Source organism: Cebus imitator, unplaced genomic scaffold (assembly GCF_001604975.1).
Source record: "Cebus imitator isolate Cc_AM_T3 unplaced genomic scaffold, Cebus_imitator-1.0 Scaffold31, whole genome shotgun sequence".
NCBI classification, from domain to species: Eukaryota; Metazoa; Chordata; class Mammalia; order Primates; family Cebidae; genus Cebus; species Cebus imitator.
In genome coordinates, this window is record NW_016107346.1 from 5,543,771 (window position 1) to 5,561,300 (window position 17,530).

Consider the following 17,530-nt stretch of genomic DNA (forward strand, 5'->3'; position numbering starts at 1 on the left):
TGCACTTTGCAAGGCTTAGAGTGTAGGAGGCTAGAAATCACTTTCTTGAAACGCTGGAAACCCTAGAGCTATTTGCCATGAAGAATTCACCAGGCAGTCTAGTTAACAGAAAGCAAAGAAGTCCTGATAAATCTAAGCTATGGAATGGTCATCTGTTGTAAATGGCTTTCTCTTTGGCCCTATGTTTTTAATATTGTTCCCAAATATAAATTTTGCTTTTCAGCCAGTCTGTTCTTTCATGCAGTCTGGTGTGACGGCCACTGAGAAGGCAAACCAAACATATTCTTCAGGGAAGGTCTGAGGTGAGCAGACTTCTGGCGTAACATACACATCAGTACTGACACTTTTCGCTAAGAGAAGAACAGAGCTTTGGGGATTTTTTAACCACCTATTCCACAATATGAGGCAGGATGTGATCTGACTTCTCATCAGAAACACTTGGAGAGGTATTTTTAAATGACAGATTTCCAAGTCTTATCTCAAACTTGCTACATCCAAAACTCCAGGGAAGTGACTCTGGAACCTTTTTGGTTTTTGTTTGTTTGTTTAATCTCTTCAAGTCAATTCGACAGATTTGAGAATGTCCAAACTACATAACCAGTTCCAAAGACATATTGAAGAATTCTTTGATTAAAAGAAATGTGCAAGAATCATGAATAATTTATTTTTCAGATACTCAAAAGACAGTATTATTCCTGGGGCTATCTCATAAGAACTTGCTTTTATGAGCATGCATGAATGCTCATGGTGAAAAGTCATTTTTCTCAATAAAGACAAGGAAGTTGTTAGCTTTCACAAAAGAAATCTGTGAAAAAAAAAACTATCATGTTGAATTATTCTATGTGTTCTTTGTGCTTTCTATTCAATATTTGTTGATAATCAACTATATGTTAAGCATTCAAATAATGAGATCAAGCCTCCACCCTCAAAGAGAATACCTAAGGCAGACTGAATAGGAAAAGGTAAGCAACACTACAAACAAGAAACTCTAATACAGGACAGGCATAATCAAGTGTCATAAAGAAACACAACAAGGAAATGAAGATAAAAAAATAATGATGAATGCTGATGTAGGGCAATTTGGTTGCTTCCTAGCAGAGGTGACATATTTTTAAAAAGAAATTTTGAATAGGATGTCATTTGCTTTAAAAAGTCATTGTGAATGAGTACCATTTTCCTTAGAAGAGCCACAAAAAGTAGCTGCTGGATCACTAGGAACTTTACGTGAGCCCCTCTCAGTGCAGTGGCCAGCTTATGCATTCTCTCTGGCCCACCAGCTCCTCACCTACCATCCTACCTGTGAACCTTTCCTAGAAAGAAGAAATGTGCCAAGATTCAGATTTCCTGGCCTTCTTACATACTTCCAATTTTGTGCAGACCTAAAATTCTGCTTTAATTAGGAGGAACCACAATGGGCCAGTTATAATTACCTATTTCATGTAATAGAATTCAATAATTATGTATTAACATTTGAGTGTGACAGGTCATTCTAAATCTATGAACAATTTAACAAAATGGGCCTCGCACATGTACTGTCCATTGCTAAAACTGCACTAAGTTTGGAAACGTCCCTTCACTTTTTCCAGGGTCTGGTCTACCTCTGATGATGTTTGTATTTTTTTAATCCTTTTGTGAATTGGGTCTTTCTTTGTTCCTTTTAATACACAAGGCAGGATGTTACAGATTAGTCTCTTGGAGAACTTATTCTTCCAGATTATGAAACATTCAACATTAAGTTTTATTTTAGATTGCCACTCCAATACAATCACAGGAAAAGAACTACATGAGAATGTCAAACTTTAACTGGTAATGTTATTTACCAAATGCTATGTTAAAAATCATGGAACCCTTATATATACACACAATGGACTTGAACAATTGAGAGATGTATGGAAGATGGGGAGAACTAGGTTTCTCACTGTTAAGAGTGGAAGGTTGTGTACAAGCCACGTGAAGAGAAGGCTAATATGATCTAGGGGGCACTTCAGAGTTGGAGACATTCCTATGAACTCATGTTTACCTTAATATAGAGAAAGATGGATATATATATATATATATATATATATATAAATATGTATAGATGGCCAACCGTGATAGCTCATGTCTGTAATCCCCACAATTTTCTATGTTGTTGAGGCTGGTTTCAAACTCCTGGGCTCAAGTGAATGCATGTGGATCACTTGAGCCCAGGAGTTTGAAATCAGCCTGAGCAACATAGAAAAGATACTGTCTCTCCAAAAAAAAAAAAAAAATTAGCCAGGTATGGTAGCACACATATGTGGTCTGGGCTACTCAGGAGGCTGAGGTGGGAGAATTGCTGGAGGCTGAGGTGGGAGAATTGCTTTAGGCTGCACTGAGCTGTGCTTACACCACTAAATACACACACACACACACACACACACACACACACACACACACGTGGAAAGGAAGGAAATATGTGTGTGCATTAATCCATGAATATACAGTTATCTACACACATACACACACACACATGTGTGTGTGTGTGTGTGTCCACTGAGAGTCACTGAGAATCTAGAAATAAATGATACCCCAGAAGCAGCAAACACACCTAGCCCCCAAATATTACTTTTGAATAAAATTTTCCAAGAAAAGGAATCAGGGGACCTTTTGCAGAAATGAATGATTATACAGAAGAAATGAATCATTTAGACAGAGCTAAATGAGCATATCAAACCACCTGCAAGTCCCTTATGACATTACAAAAGCATCCTCAATACAGTATAGTAGTTCGCCAATGTTAGCAGGCCTCAGAATCACTTAGAGGGCTTGTGAAAACCATTCTTCTCTCCCCATTTCTGACTAAGTAGGTTTGGAGATGGAATCTGAGAATTTACATTTCTAATAAGCTCACAGGTGAAGATGACTCTGCTTGTTCAAGGATTATACTTCAAGAATTATTGCCTTCCCAGAATTGTAACAAGAGGCTGTAAATTACTAAAATAACTACCACCTTCCACTTACATGTTTTTGCCCTGCTTCACATGTTCTAAGTTCTTTCAAAAAGCTAGCTAGAAAGCAGATTTAGAAAATAAATGTTGAGTAACAGCGTGAATAGGAAGGATTCAGTGAGGTAGTTTAATATTTCATACTCTCATTTATTTATTTTTTATCCATTCAATCACCCATTTATCCAACATGGGCTATGTTCCAATTATGGGGTTATAGATATATAGTGAAGGGTGCACCTAACTCAGCAAGAGGTGAATAGGAAAGACTTTTGCAAAGAAATTGATTTAAACTGAATTTTAGTTGACAAGAAATACAGCCAGACAGATAACTGGGGTGGGGAGGGGAAGGCTGACCAGGCAAAGGGAGCAGTTTGTGCAAATTCACAAAGCAAGAGAGAACGTTGGCATAGCTGAATAACTGCAAGGAATTAACCAGATGAACAAAATATACCCAGGGCTGTACTAAAACTGGGATCCGAATTAGGATTTCCCTTGTCAACAAATTTGGCTTTTAGGTGGTCCCACTTAAATATCTCTCTTGTCTTCACCTGTCTATCTGAATCCTGTTTTTCTTTATGGACTGACTTTAATCTTATCTAATCCAGAGTTCTTTAATAGTGGCTTAACCTAAAGTAATCTGTTGTTTTTGCTGCTTTGTCCAAGAACTAAACAGTTCGCATTTCGTGTCATAACAGGTTAGTTCATTATTGCTTGTGTTCATGTGTTATTTCCCATGATTCTTTGCACTTCTCAATCTCCCATAGTACTCCAGTCCAATGTTTTCCACTTTGGAAGAGCCAAAGATATTTGTTAATTTACCCCATTTATCACTCTTATATTAGAAAACTGGTAGTATTTATGCTAATAATAATGTTTCATATACAAATAAAGGACATCAAATCAATTATACAAGCACAATGACCGTACATGATTGTAGGTTTAAATATTAAACACAGGCACAATGACCTACATGATTATAGGTTTAAATATTTTGACATTATGTCATTCTTGCATTTATGGTTACTATAGCCTTCACATTCCTAAGTATCAAAATACTGAAAACAGTAGATGTAATCCATTTTCATTGAATACAATTGATTATCTATGTAAAACAAAATACAAACCTCAGTTTTAGGAATATGAAAAAGAACAGTCATAAAATGTACTTGAAAATAAGGAAACTTAACCAATTCGAAAACAGCAGGTACAAAGAACTCTAGGAAATTCAGAAAAAAAGTAGTGAGAGTAAGAGACAAGATATGGTAGGAGGAAAAGATAGGGCCAAAAGAGACTAGCAATTGATTAATATTTAAATAAAATGTGATATGTGTGTACAATGTGGTATATTATTTTGCAAGAAAAACTAGCAAAATACTTATACATGCTATAAGATAAATGAATGTTAAAAACATCATGCTGAGTGAAAGTAGACCATGTATTCAAAAATTCCATTTATATGAAATGCCAGTAACAGGAAAACCTATAGAGACAGAAAATAAATTAATGGATGCCTATTCCTGGGATGAGATGAGGGAAATTGAGCATGGTTGATATCTAAAGGAAACAGAGCTTCTTTTGAAGGTGGTGAGGCTGTTCTAAAATCGATTGTAGCTGCACAGCTTTGTGAATATACTAAAACCCGTTGATTTTTTTCACTCTAATGGGTGAAATGCATGATATGTGAATTACATATAATTAAGCCTTTACAAATTAAAAATAAATAAAATTAGCAAGACAGTTTTGAGCCTTATTTTAAAAGATTATTAATGTTAGATCAAAAACTTTACCCATTAGAGACTAAGTAGAAAAAGAAGTGTCATATGCAGATGTTAATTTCAGAAAGGTAATGTCGGTGTCAGTGTGCTACATGAACTAGAGATGGGCAATAGAACACAATGACTCTAATGAAGACCAATTAAATCAGAACTTTGGTGGCTGGGGCAAAAATGTGGTTGTGGCATAATGAGCATTGGGAAGTAAAACTGACAAGACTTTTATTAAATATGGGATGACAAAGAAAGGTTGGTGGGGAGGGAAGTTTGAAGAGTCAATTTTGAGTGACAAATGGTGATTTTTAATAGACCAAAATAGGTGATTTGAGGAGAGGAGTGAGAAAGGTGAAAAATGAATACAGTCAGCTTTTGATAAACTGAGTTTGCGATTTTATAAATATATTCATGTCAAGATGTTCAAGCAGCTACTGAAACTGGCTCCGTGGAGGTAAAGAAAGGTAAAAACCATTAAACACTATGTGAAAACTAAGACACTGAAGACTTCCACAGGGTTCTAATATTTGAGATTGTTAAAGGTGAACAAAAGAATTCTTTTGACAGGGAGGGCACCTTGGCGCACGACTGTAATCCCAGCATTTTGGGAAGCCAAGGTGGGTAGATCACTTGATGTCAAGAGCTCAAAACCATCTGGGCAAGACATAAAACCTCATCTCTACAAAAAACACAAAAATTAGCTGGCCATGGTGGTATGTGCCTGTGGTCCCAGCTATTCTGGACGCTGAGACATGAGAATCACTGGATGAGGACAAAATTGCAAGAAGAAATGGAAAAGGGGATGATGTACAAGTATTGTTTACTATTTGAGGAACATATGTTTTACACAGAAGCACACAAGGAACAAAGCCAAGAGCATATAGCAGTAGAACACAAAAAAAGACTACTTAGGGGCTGGTCAAAATCAGTTTTGATTTACCCCAGCTTTGGAACAAGGTAAAACAGGACAAGAGCCTCCAAAATTTTTTCAATCATCTCTATCTTTCCTCACTTCACTGCCATGGATGTTTTATCTATAAATTTATATAAATCACTCTTGTACAAATGTGCATTATCATCTGTATTGAATTTTCAAAGAAAAAAGTTTTCATAATTAAAATGTACTCACTTATTATACTAAATGGACTATATTTAAGCATCAAAACATTCAACTCATTCAGAAGTTTTTACTCTGCACCTACTATATGCTAAGTGTAATACTAGTTGCTGGGACTGTGATAAACAAAACCTGAAATCTGATGTGACCATTCATCATGAATTAACAGTCTGATCCTAGTTAAAGGCATTAATCAAATAATCACAAACATAGCTATAGAATCACTATGGTACGTATTACTTCTAATACTCCAGATTATTGTGAATAGTTTGTTTTTATTTATCCCATGTCCCACACTTTATATTTCTTAGTTCTTTACTGCTTTTGGATAATGGTGGCTTACCTAATTGAATTCTCATACCTGTAAGGTGTAACACTGAAATCTCAAATGATTTCTCAAGAGTTACACAACCATGAAGCTTTAAAGCCAGGTCTAAAGACTGGTCATGTCTTGTAGAATTTTGATATCTACCTATTTACATCTTTGAATATTGAAAAAAAATTCTATGTGATTCATGTGAAGCCTTACAGAAGAGTATAAAACAAGAAAAAATGTGATATATACAGTAAGAAGGAATTTCCTATGTTTTCTTGGCACTGAAATTTTCCTGGAATGGTTTTTGGAAATACATTATTAAAATGCACATTGCTTATGGAAAGTATTAAAATGATACATCCAGATCCTTAAGGTACAGGTTTTATTGGAAGAATTAAATAAAAACTCTAGAGAGGCAAACAAAGTCCCACAGCTTCCTTTAAAAAAAAAAAATGTTCTGATAAACATTTCTAAACTTTATCAGCATGAAAGCTACAGGTAATAGACATAATGAGTTGAGGTCCTGATAAAATCAGGGTGGTAAGAATAGGCAGTGAATTGCAGAGGTTAGATCTGACTTCAAGAATTCATGAAGGTACTGATATTCAGCTCAGTAGAGATAGCTCTAAGTTCCAGGGACAAAGCCCAGTTGCCAAGGGCCAAGCTCACACAAGGAAACTTGTTAACAAAGCCCAGGAATAATATCTGTATATGGCATCAGACCAGGAAAAAAACTGAATAATGTACATCAGTATCCGGTACTTCCATGATTCCATGATTTCAGCTGTGATGTCTTTGCAAATTACTTTCCATCTTTGTCTCCAGCCTTCACCTAGATCTTGATTTCAGGATTCAAATTCCCATTCTCACTAGATGACTTTCTAATCTCAAACTCAACTGGACTCACCAATTTTTCTCTCAAGCCTGCTTCTATCTGACATTCCTCAAGTTAATTGCAACATCTCTCAAGCTATTCAAGCTTGAAGACAAGAATCCTCTCTGACTCCTTTCCCTCCCTTCTTAGCTACCATCAGTGCCAAATCCTCTTGATTCTACTTCTATCTGACTCCGAGATACACAATCTCCTTTCCACAAGCATGGTCACTGTCTTGGTTAGGGCCATACTACCTCTTACCTAAATTAATGTGATGAACTCTTAAATGGTTAGTCACTCCCTTTTGTTTTCCTAATTCACTTTATCACCCGTTTCAAATTTAATCTTGATAAAAGATTACATTTATTCATATTTCTGAGCAAAACTCTTAAGTACCCTTGTTGCATATAAAATAAAGCCCAAACCAGCCACTTAGCAACCAAGAACATCCACCTTTGACCTCAATGATTTTTCCAAAATTATCTCCTTACCCCTCTCCAGTTTAAACAATGTTGCCTGCTTGCTATCAGGTAAGTCAAATTTTGCTTTTTCATGTTACCTTTTTATGGTGTTACTTCACCTTATAATGTCCTCCAACCAATGAATTTCTCTATATCAAAACTCTACCCATTTTTTAATTCTATTTTCATAAAGCCTTCAAAAACATGGAGGTTAAGCCATATTACGTAAATTCTTATACCTTCGTTTACACAAATTCTCATACTGCTGAATTTTTTTATACTAATGATTTTAGTATGTGTCTGGAGTCCCTTCTAAAATTTACTATTCACAAGAATACAACTGGCTCTTATCAAACTTAGAAAGGCACAACGCACCTATCTAAGTGTGTCATGCAAGACAGGCCACTGGTATTCTGAACAACTGAACACTTCACAGATTCAAATACCAAATTATGCAGGAGCTACGCAGCATGTTCCAGGTCACACAGCTGTGAGAAGAGAGCCTGAATTCCAAGTCTCCAGAATGGTCCCTCACAGCTTTGCCTTACACCAGCTGCCTCAAGTTTACCCACAGGTTTCAGCACATCCCATGGGTCTCTTTTTACTTTTCAACCAATGAGTAAATGTGTTTTCTCCCAGACTCTGGTGAAAAACACAAACGCATGTTCTTTTTCTGTTTCACATAGTGATGTTTTCTGCCCTCTAGGATCTCAATTCCACTGAAAACAACACTACCGCTGTTTTCCTTGGACATCAATATGAAATTGAGCTGAACTCCTTCTAACCCCTTGGATCCTGGACCTTGGGCTGCAAGTCACTTGTGCTTCCCAGTTGCCTCACAAGTACTTTCTGGTTTCAACCCGGTTGGAAATATTGAGACAAGAGTCTCTCTCAGAGGGTAGTGTTTGATCGCTTTTACTCTTTTGAGTTAGAGGGAAGCAAAGCCTTTAAAAACAAATAAACAACAGTTAATCAAGTTTTTGATCCTCCTCAAAAGCTTGAACTCAGTTCCAGTTTGAGGCAAAAATTTAGGTCAGTTCTCATTTTATTTATTTGTTTCAAATTTTTCAAGGGAGCCCTTCACCTAGGAAGACCCAGGGCACAAACACAGTAACACACACATACACACATACGCAAAGCACACATACATACAATTACCATGTTATTTTCAAATCCATCCACATCTCTCCATAAAAGCACTGCAAATAACTAAAAATAGCAACAACAATAACAAAGCAACTCCAAAACCAACATTTTATTAGCTTATCTTACAGAGGGACTTGCCGTAGTTACTTTGGTAACATGGCTTGAATGAGGATGCTAAAATTTTCCCCTACTCTGAAATATCCATAAAATCATCCTATCCTCTTACTTGAAACTCCTACCACAGGAGATTAAGTTCTTTAAATGAAAGCATTAATCTAAAAAAAAAAATCCTTTAATGTCCTAGAAGGGGTATCATTAAGCCATTGACACCTCACTGTGAATTAGTTTACAGGAGATTTGTGAGTGAGTCACTCTCAAGAACTGGAGGAACTCCCCACAAATTTAGACATTTGCTCACTATCCCCCAAACCCCTCTTTCTACAACTCTGCCCAATCCACATTTATTCAGTGTTGTTTACTTATCAAGAACCCAACCACTGCAACTATCTGGAATTTATTTAAAAATTAAGGCTTAGCTCAAAGTTCACTTCTTTCATAAGTGGCACCAGAATAAAGTGGCTACAAGGTGCCAAGTGTTTTACAGTGCATTGCTTGTTTACTTTTTTTTGACGACTAGGTCTGAGAGAAACTATCTGAGAAACATGTCACATTCTATCTCCCCAACTAACAAAGAGTTCTGAGAGCTCATCATGGGGAAGGGCATATGCATCTTTGCATATTTTACTAGGTTAATGATCAATAAGTGTTGTTGAATAGAGAACCTTTATTTCTTATGACTATTCCAGTTTGGACAACAATCAAAACAGAGTGGGATCAGCAATTTAGAACTTTTTTTTTGACATGGTCCTGGGACCATCAAGCAGAAGTATTCAGGAGGACACTAAAGGTCATGCATAGATTTATCCTGAGTCTCATTTTAATATAAAGTAGTGAATGAAATCAAAGTTCTTGAGGAGGTAGGCGGTATAGACCACAGGAGAAATAATAAGTAATGTTCAACAGGGAGAATAAATGTATGAGAAGGCAGATAAGTGTAGTGACAGGAAACATTTTTTTAAAAGTTGGTAACAGACTACATTCAGTTTCTCATAAAAAGGCTGCAAGTTTATCATCTTAGAATGCAGGATAGGGTATGACTAGAGGCCAGGAGAGGGGAAATAAAATTTTGGAATAGCTTCCAAAGACACAGGAACGAAAGCTATCCATGAAGAAGCAAATTACTATCAGGCAGTGTTGAGGACTCTGCTATGCTTGACACACTCAACTGTAGCTGTACATTAGAACTGTCTGAAAGTGTACCAATATAGCATTTGACATGGTAATTAAGTTGTTCTGGTTCAACCCTATTTTATGTGTATAAGAGGTAAGGGAAACCTAAAGACATTCGATGTTTTTTCATCAAATAGACTGAAACTCTTCTAAATAAATCATCATTTATCTCCATATACACTGAGAACGTAGGAGATCTTAGGGGATTTACCACTGCAGATCTCCTCTCCAACACCTCTGCAATAGTAAGGCAGGAGAAAATATGATACAACATAAAGAAACAAGAAATCTGGAATGAGAAGAACTATACTAAAATAACTGGGAATGAAGATTCATTTAGCAAGTGGTTGTAATACATGTTAGCAAAGGGGAGTACGATGGATATTGTGCCACAGAATTGTGGGGCCCAAGAATGTAAGAACTAAACATATCTTTTAGATCCTCTAGCCAATAATACTTAAACAGAGCTGCACACTAGAATCTCATAGGAAGGTTTAAGATTAAAACACCATGTCAAAGCTTCTCCTCAAGAGGTTTTAATTAACCTGTTTGGTACCTGACAAACAATAGGTTTTTAAAAGCATCCCAGGTGATTCTAATGTGCAGAGAGGGCTGGAAGCTAGCCCAGTTCTTACTTAGCCTGGGTAGGAAAACTTAAATGCAAAGATATCAATGATTTGGCCCCTCAGGTACAGCTAATAGTAGAGGAGGAAAGGAAATTTCTCTCTTTAGCACAGGGACTTAGACAGATCACATGACAATACACACATCTCTTAAAATGCAAATTATCCCCACCTTGCAAGATTGTTTTCAAAATTACAATGGTAAAACAACAACTAGATACCTATTAAAACGGCCCAAATCCAGAACTCTGACAGTACCAAATGTTGGCAAAGATATGGAGCAATAGGAACTCTCATTCATTGCTGGTGGGAATAAAAAATGATACAGCCACTTTGGAAGACGACTTTTCAGTTCCTTACAAAACTAAACACTCTTACCATATGATCCAGCAATCATGCTCCTTGGTACATATCCAGAAGTGTTGAAAATTTATGTTCACACAAAAATCTGCACATGGGCATTTATAGCAGCTTTATTCATTATTGCCTAAACTTGGAAGCAACCAAGATTTACTTCAGTAGGTGAATGGACAAATCAACTGTGGTAAATCCATGAAACTGATTATTATTAAGCACTAAAATGAAATGAGCTATCAAGTCATAAAAATACATGTAGGAAACTTAGATGCATATTATTAAGTGAAAGAAGCCAACCTAAAAATGCTCCATACTGTACGACTCTAGCTATATGACATTCTGTAAAAGGCAGGACTATGGGACAGTAAAAGGATCAATGGTTACCAGGAGTCACAGAAGAGAAAGGAATAAATAGGCAGAGCACAGAGGATTTTTAGGGTAGTGAAACTGCTGTGTATGATTCTATAATTGTGGAGCATGTCTTCATACATTTGTCAAAACCAAGAGAATGTATAACACCAAGAATGAGCCCTAATGTGTAAGAAGTTCGGGGGTGATGATATGTCAATTTAGTTTCATCAATTGTTAGCAAATGTACCATTCTTGTGGGAGATGATGGAAGGCTGTGCATATGTGTGGGCAGGGAATATATGTAAAATCTCTGTACCTTTTGCTCAGTTTCATTGTGAATCCTAATGTTCTCTAAGAACTGAATCTATTTTGGAAAGTCACATGTCACACAAATTCCTGGTACCAGAGAGAACAGCCTATTGAGTTTCTAAAAGATGCAAAAGGCTTGGTCAAGTTATTTGTCGCCCTATCTCCCAGAATCTCTCCCTTCTTTCTCTATGGATGATACTTCTTCTTATGAATGAATGTAAGAAAATCCACAAAGAGTGAAGAAGGGAAACGAGCTTTTCCTCAACCATCAAGAGAGTAAAGGACTGTAGAATAATTGATAAGAATTGAAACAAATCAACAGTGAATTTTAAACATTAAAACATGTCATCAATATAAGTTGCTACTAGAATCAGTAAGAGTGGTTGCCATATCTGGGCAGGTCAAACATGTTGTTTATTGCCTGAGAGGGAGAGAATTAAAGAGAAAGTGAGGGAGGAAGGATACAGAACTAAAAGTCTACACAGGAAATTAAGTGTGTGCTAAACATTAAATACCTCTCATGCCAAACCCTAAAGCCACTTCAGACACTAATGGCCACCTCATCAAACAACTCCAAGCTGCCATTTATATAAACTCCTATGTAGATACTCTGGTTGCTGTCACATATAAGTCATAGTTTCCTCTCCAGCCACACCATATCCAAACTTTGGAAACAACAACAGAAAACTACCTGAAACCAGAGATGTGGTCTTTCTTCTAACCTATATGAAAACAGGTGGTTACCAAAAACAAAAAAAAATTACATTACTCCAAAATATTGACTTTCAAAAATATCCCTATCGCAAACCTGGAAATTGAACAAAATGATCAGTAAGTGAGACAACCAAGAAATAATGACGATCAAACCAACCTTAAAAAAGCCTCTTCCATCTATGGTGTTTCACAGTCAATCAGAGCTGTTTGTCATGAAACTAATGAAGCTTAACCTTCAGGGTCCTTACCTGTGTAACCTCATTCAAGGTTCCAAAGAGGTATCTAAAAATGAACTCTTAAGTTTATATTGCTTTTTAAGTTTTTTTCAAAAATAGGGTATTTAATCAAAATTGCTTTACTATCACTTTCATTTCATTTTAATGTTTTTTACTCTTGTAGATAAGGAACTTTTTCTCATTTGTTTTTCTATTGTGTAATATTTAAGACATTTGAAAAATATGTAAAATGTATATTATGAAATATACTAAAATGAGGTTTTTTTTATGTGAATGAAAAATTTATTTCTTAAAAAAGGTTTTTTAGGTCTTTGTTTTTCAAGGCAAATTAACACTTAATATATGCTTAACTTTGACCTCCAATCTGACAGGTCTACTACCCTGATGAACTGGAAGAGACTTTTCAGGCCCTGATAATATCTTTTCTTTACTCCAGCCTCTGTAGATTGTCCCTTTGATGCCATTGTCTGATGCCCCTGTAACATGTGAGGGTTCTACAATAGTCCCTTTCAAACTGCTTTGTCATATAAGGTCAGTTGTCTAAATCAACTCATCTGATAAGTTACACAACATGTATCAGACAGTGTGCCACAAAACATAGGTCTCCTCTTTCTTTTCACAGAGGAACTAAAGTTCCAAAATGTATACAAAACCATCTTCCATCTCCAACTATTTTCTTGTTCTTCCCAGCTTTATGCAAAGCAGTCTCATTATTACATTCTTCACAAGGTTTTGCCTAGTGCCTTCCACTGCTCCTCTAAAGTTGGAAGAATCTGATCCCAAGTCTTGACATGTACCAAAAAACAATCAGGTCACAAAGTCAACAGCAAAAAAACCGCCATGCCTAACATTTCAAAACCTCAGCAAAGTAACAAGAATAAATGTGATGATGAAAACGACTTTTGATTAAGCCCCACTTCTCTTATTAAAGTATTTCTCCTACAAAAGTTATCTTTCCAGAACCAAACATATTTGATGGTCTAAACCCATATCGAGGTCATCAATCACTGACCATAAGGCAGACTGTAACCTGGGGGTAAAAACCATACAAAAACAAAACAGAGAAAATGACAAGCTGTTTCAGTTTCCTCAAGGTGTCAGTCCATCCTTACCAGTTGACTACAATCCTCAGCTGGGAACCTAAAGCACAGCTGGGAGAAATTTACAAGACATTGACTCTCAAAGTTTCATATCCTGGTGTTAAAAATAAATGTTATTCACCCAGAAGAACGCCATTTCTTTGAGTCATGGGCCTCTGACACACCTGCCTCATAGAACAATATGGAAATTTAAGGTAATGGCCTCTGGCTTTATTCTTTATTTCTCTTTCCCTGTCTTCTCACCCTGTGTTCCATTTTGCTCTACGGCCTAGGTTTCCTTTGGCTTTCCCCAAACTCCCTTAGTGCCTAGACAGGTCTACTTTTGGCGAATGCCCTGTTAGAATTAACTTTTATGTCTCACAAAAACAAACCCGAAGAGTTACTTTTATTTTTCTCTAATTACCAGTGTGGGGGAGAGACGCAAAAAAAAAAAGCCGGTATACTAACACCTATCAAAATCAGCACGCATTCTTTCCTCTACCCCAACTTTGTTCCAAATGCTCAATTTTTGATGCAATAAAATGGAGAATGAGGGCCTAAGAATATAACTTTTCACAGGGTGCGGTTTAACCATGCTTTGGGCGACTACTGAGTTCCATCCAAGCTAGTTTCCAACCTTACCTCATCTCCTCCTTCAGGAAGACTCGCTTCTCTGTGTTCGCCAGACGAGCTCGCCGCATTTCCGCCATCTTCAGGATCTCCTTGGCCTTCTCGCACAACTCCGACACTCTTTCGTCGGCCTTGCCACTCGGGTGCTTTAAGTGGTTGAGGGCGCTCTCGTCCGAGGCCTCCACCTGCGTTTTCATCTGGAGAAGGATACTGTCCATCCCCCACAGCTTGCCCCTGGTCCGCAAGTTCACCGCCAGTTCTCGCGATAAGAGACGCAGAGTCCTCGCGCATCTCGTGGATGACCCGGAGCAGGATTGATGACCTTGATATGGTTTAGATCATCAAATGTGTTTGGTTCTGGAAAGATACCTTTTGTCGGAAAATAAATGGGGCTAAATCAAAAGTTGTTTTCGTCGTGATGTTTATTTTGGTTATTTCGCTGTGTTTTTGAACTGGAGCTGTAGGAAGAACTGCTCGAAATCCTCCTCCGGCTCCAGCACCTCCGTTTCCGCCTAGTGGATGTCCGGGGGCCGCGTCTCCACCTGCCGCTTCTTCAGGACCACTGTAGTGACTTTCTTCTTACTGGAACCCCCTCTCCTCCCGATGGTAGAGCAGCAGTTACTGCTGGAGTCTAAGAGACCCACAAGCTTTGTCAATAGAATTCCCGAATTATCTTTAAATTTGTTCTTCCTTTTAATTGTAAGCCTTTCGCTTCAGAACTCTGTGGGAAGAATCCCCGTGGATGCGTACAGCGCAGCGGCCAACAAAAATGCTTGTTTGTTTTAAACAATGAAATCTACATGCTATAATTAATGCATGTAGGATCAAAGCATTTGACTTTTGGTCTTTACCTCTTTAATGTTTCTCCCTTTGGGAAATTTAACTAGTGTTTCAGGTTTTTTTCTACAATAGCATCCTCAGCCTGCTCTACTTCATAGGAGACATTTATGTGGCAAGAGAGGTGTAAAATGTGTGAAAAAAAATGTAAGCTATTTTTGGCAGGGTAGAGTTTGTTTGTAACCTGTATGTTTTTTCTTCTTTAAACCTAGTGGGAAAAGGTGTTTCTGTAAAATAGACATTCTACTCAGAAGCAGTCACATAAGCAAGAGAAAATTTATTGGCCTAATAGATAATCCAATCTTCAGATTTTGAAAGACTTACTTCTGTTTCCTTGGAGAATCATAAAGACACTATACTAGTCCCATAAAGTAGATTTAGGAAGAGTGATGCCCATGGCCATGACCTCACAGTATTCCACCAGATGGAGCCAGAGATTGAGGAGATTATTGTAAAAATAGGCAGAAGAAAGACCACTACTCATCCAAGTATAATAATATTAGGATTAAAAAGCAACCTGGAGTTTAGTGGGAGTTCATGTTTACCAGTAGACTGTTTTATTTCTGGTCATAAATAATATTCGTACATTTTCCCATACATCACAGAGTAGAAATAAAGTGATGTACTACAAAGATAATTGGGAAAGCATTTTCTAAACTACGAAGTATTTACAAATGTCGCTATTACTATTGTAATATTCTGAAGGATAATAGTAGCACTGTTTCTGAAAAGCAACAAGCTTACAAATAAATCTGCAATCATTTATTGAACATAAATCAAAAGATAGGAAGATTCAGAAAGGAATGATATAATTCTTATTTTTATAGAACTCATATTTCATGTGGGCCTATAAAACATGGCCATGTAACCCAAATAAATTAGGGCATGCCAAATGGCTCAGCTGCTTCTTAGGGTCTCATTTATAGAAACACAGAATACTAGTCAAATGTAATTTAAAAGTACTTGTCCCTTATAGGATTGAGGATCTACCTTTTATTGCTGACCAGAGGACTTATGAAAAATACTCTAGCTAATCTTTTTCTATAATTCTCTTAGCCCTGTGAAGCTCTGGTGTTTCTTTTCCTCAATATTTCTCAACTCTCTTTGAATTTTCCCCTTGATACTCTTGATATTCATGAATAGCAGAGAGTGTGTGTTATTTCATTTTTGGCCACTCTAGAATAGCCACAAACTTAAGTATTTATAAGCTATAACGTGAATCCACTCTTTAATGAGTTTAGAAATAAGCCCATAGCCTCGTCCGATAAATCTAGTTCTTTTCACCCTCTTACTACTTCCTGCACCCCAACCCCCAAATGATATCCAGTAGAGAATTTCTAGTAAATACAATTATGATTTTATTCAACTACTAGAAGGTTGGACTTGTGTAAGAAAGAAACTTCATAAAATGAATCTGTTTTTATTAAATTTTTTCCTGTTATTCTTAGTGTCATTACCATAAATGTTACAAATTAGTTATTTATGATATATTGACTGTAGATAGAAACTAGGTAAGAATTCTACCATGAAAAATGAAACTTTGAAAAGTTGTTGAACCAATGGGCTACCAATGGATTATCCAAACCTAGACAGAGACTGCCAGTAGATAACCTTTAGTAACTTTACAGGCTTCTAAAGTGGCTTGTTAATGCTGTCTCCATAAAATTTAACAAAGAATAATTCCCTATAAGATGTTTTACTGACTTCAAATCTGGAGCAGATAATTTCTAGGTTTCTCATCAAAGCTTCTTTTCTGTGTCCAATGAACAGGAAAATGTCTCAAATGATTAAACAATTGGCCTGGGATCTGGGTGTAGCTTAAATCAGTTAGATTTGGAGCATGAGGAGTATACGGAGGCCAAATTTATATATGGAGAAAATAAACATGACCTTTTCCTGAGCTAAGCTTCTCTAACATGCCCCATGAATAAATTTGAAAGTCACTTCCTTTCTTAGATTGTATTTTCTATATTTCTTACTGATCCCTATGGAATATGGACCAAAGCACCCACAGCACCTCCACCACCAGTTTCTCAGTATCTCTTCTCTTTCTCAACAAGAAAGAATGTCAGCATCCAAAATAGAATCCCTTTCAAATGGCAATTAGCCTTACATTCCTGTTATCTAGTAGTATGTTTGTTATGAAACAGTAATAAAGTGATATTTTTAAAAATTAGAATGAACCTGGATAGCGACAATCTATCCTGAACCATCTGGCTCAGGATAGATTTTGAACAATGTAAGTTACTTCAGGAAAATGACTGACAGAGTGCTTTTCCTAGACAACTAAAATCATCAGTCTTGCTATCCTGTGGTCTTGGTGTTTTAGGTACCTGTGTGGTTCAGGGTAATTTATAATTGAAAAGCTTATCTGACTTATATTCCCACCTTCTCTGTATTTTCTTTATCCCCAGTTCTACTACCTAAATTTCTGAAGTCTAAGATATAGACCAAA

At 36.8% G+C, this 17,530-nt stretch overlaps 1 pseudogene; it reads right to left on the reverse strand.

Annotated features, from left to right (window-relative positions):
• Positions 1-14,263: 14,263 nt before the first annotated feature.
• LOC119470443 overlaps positions 14,264-17,530 on the reverse strand; it is a 15,687-nt pseudogene continuing 12,420 nt past the window's right edge.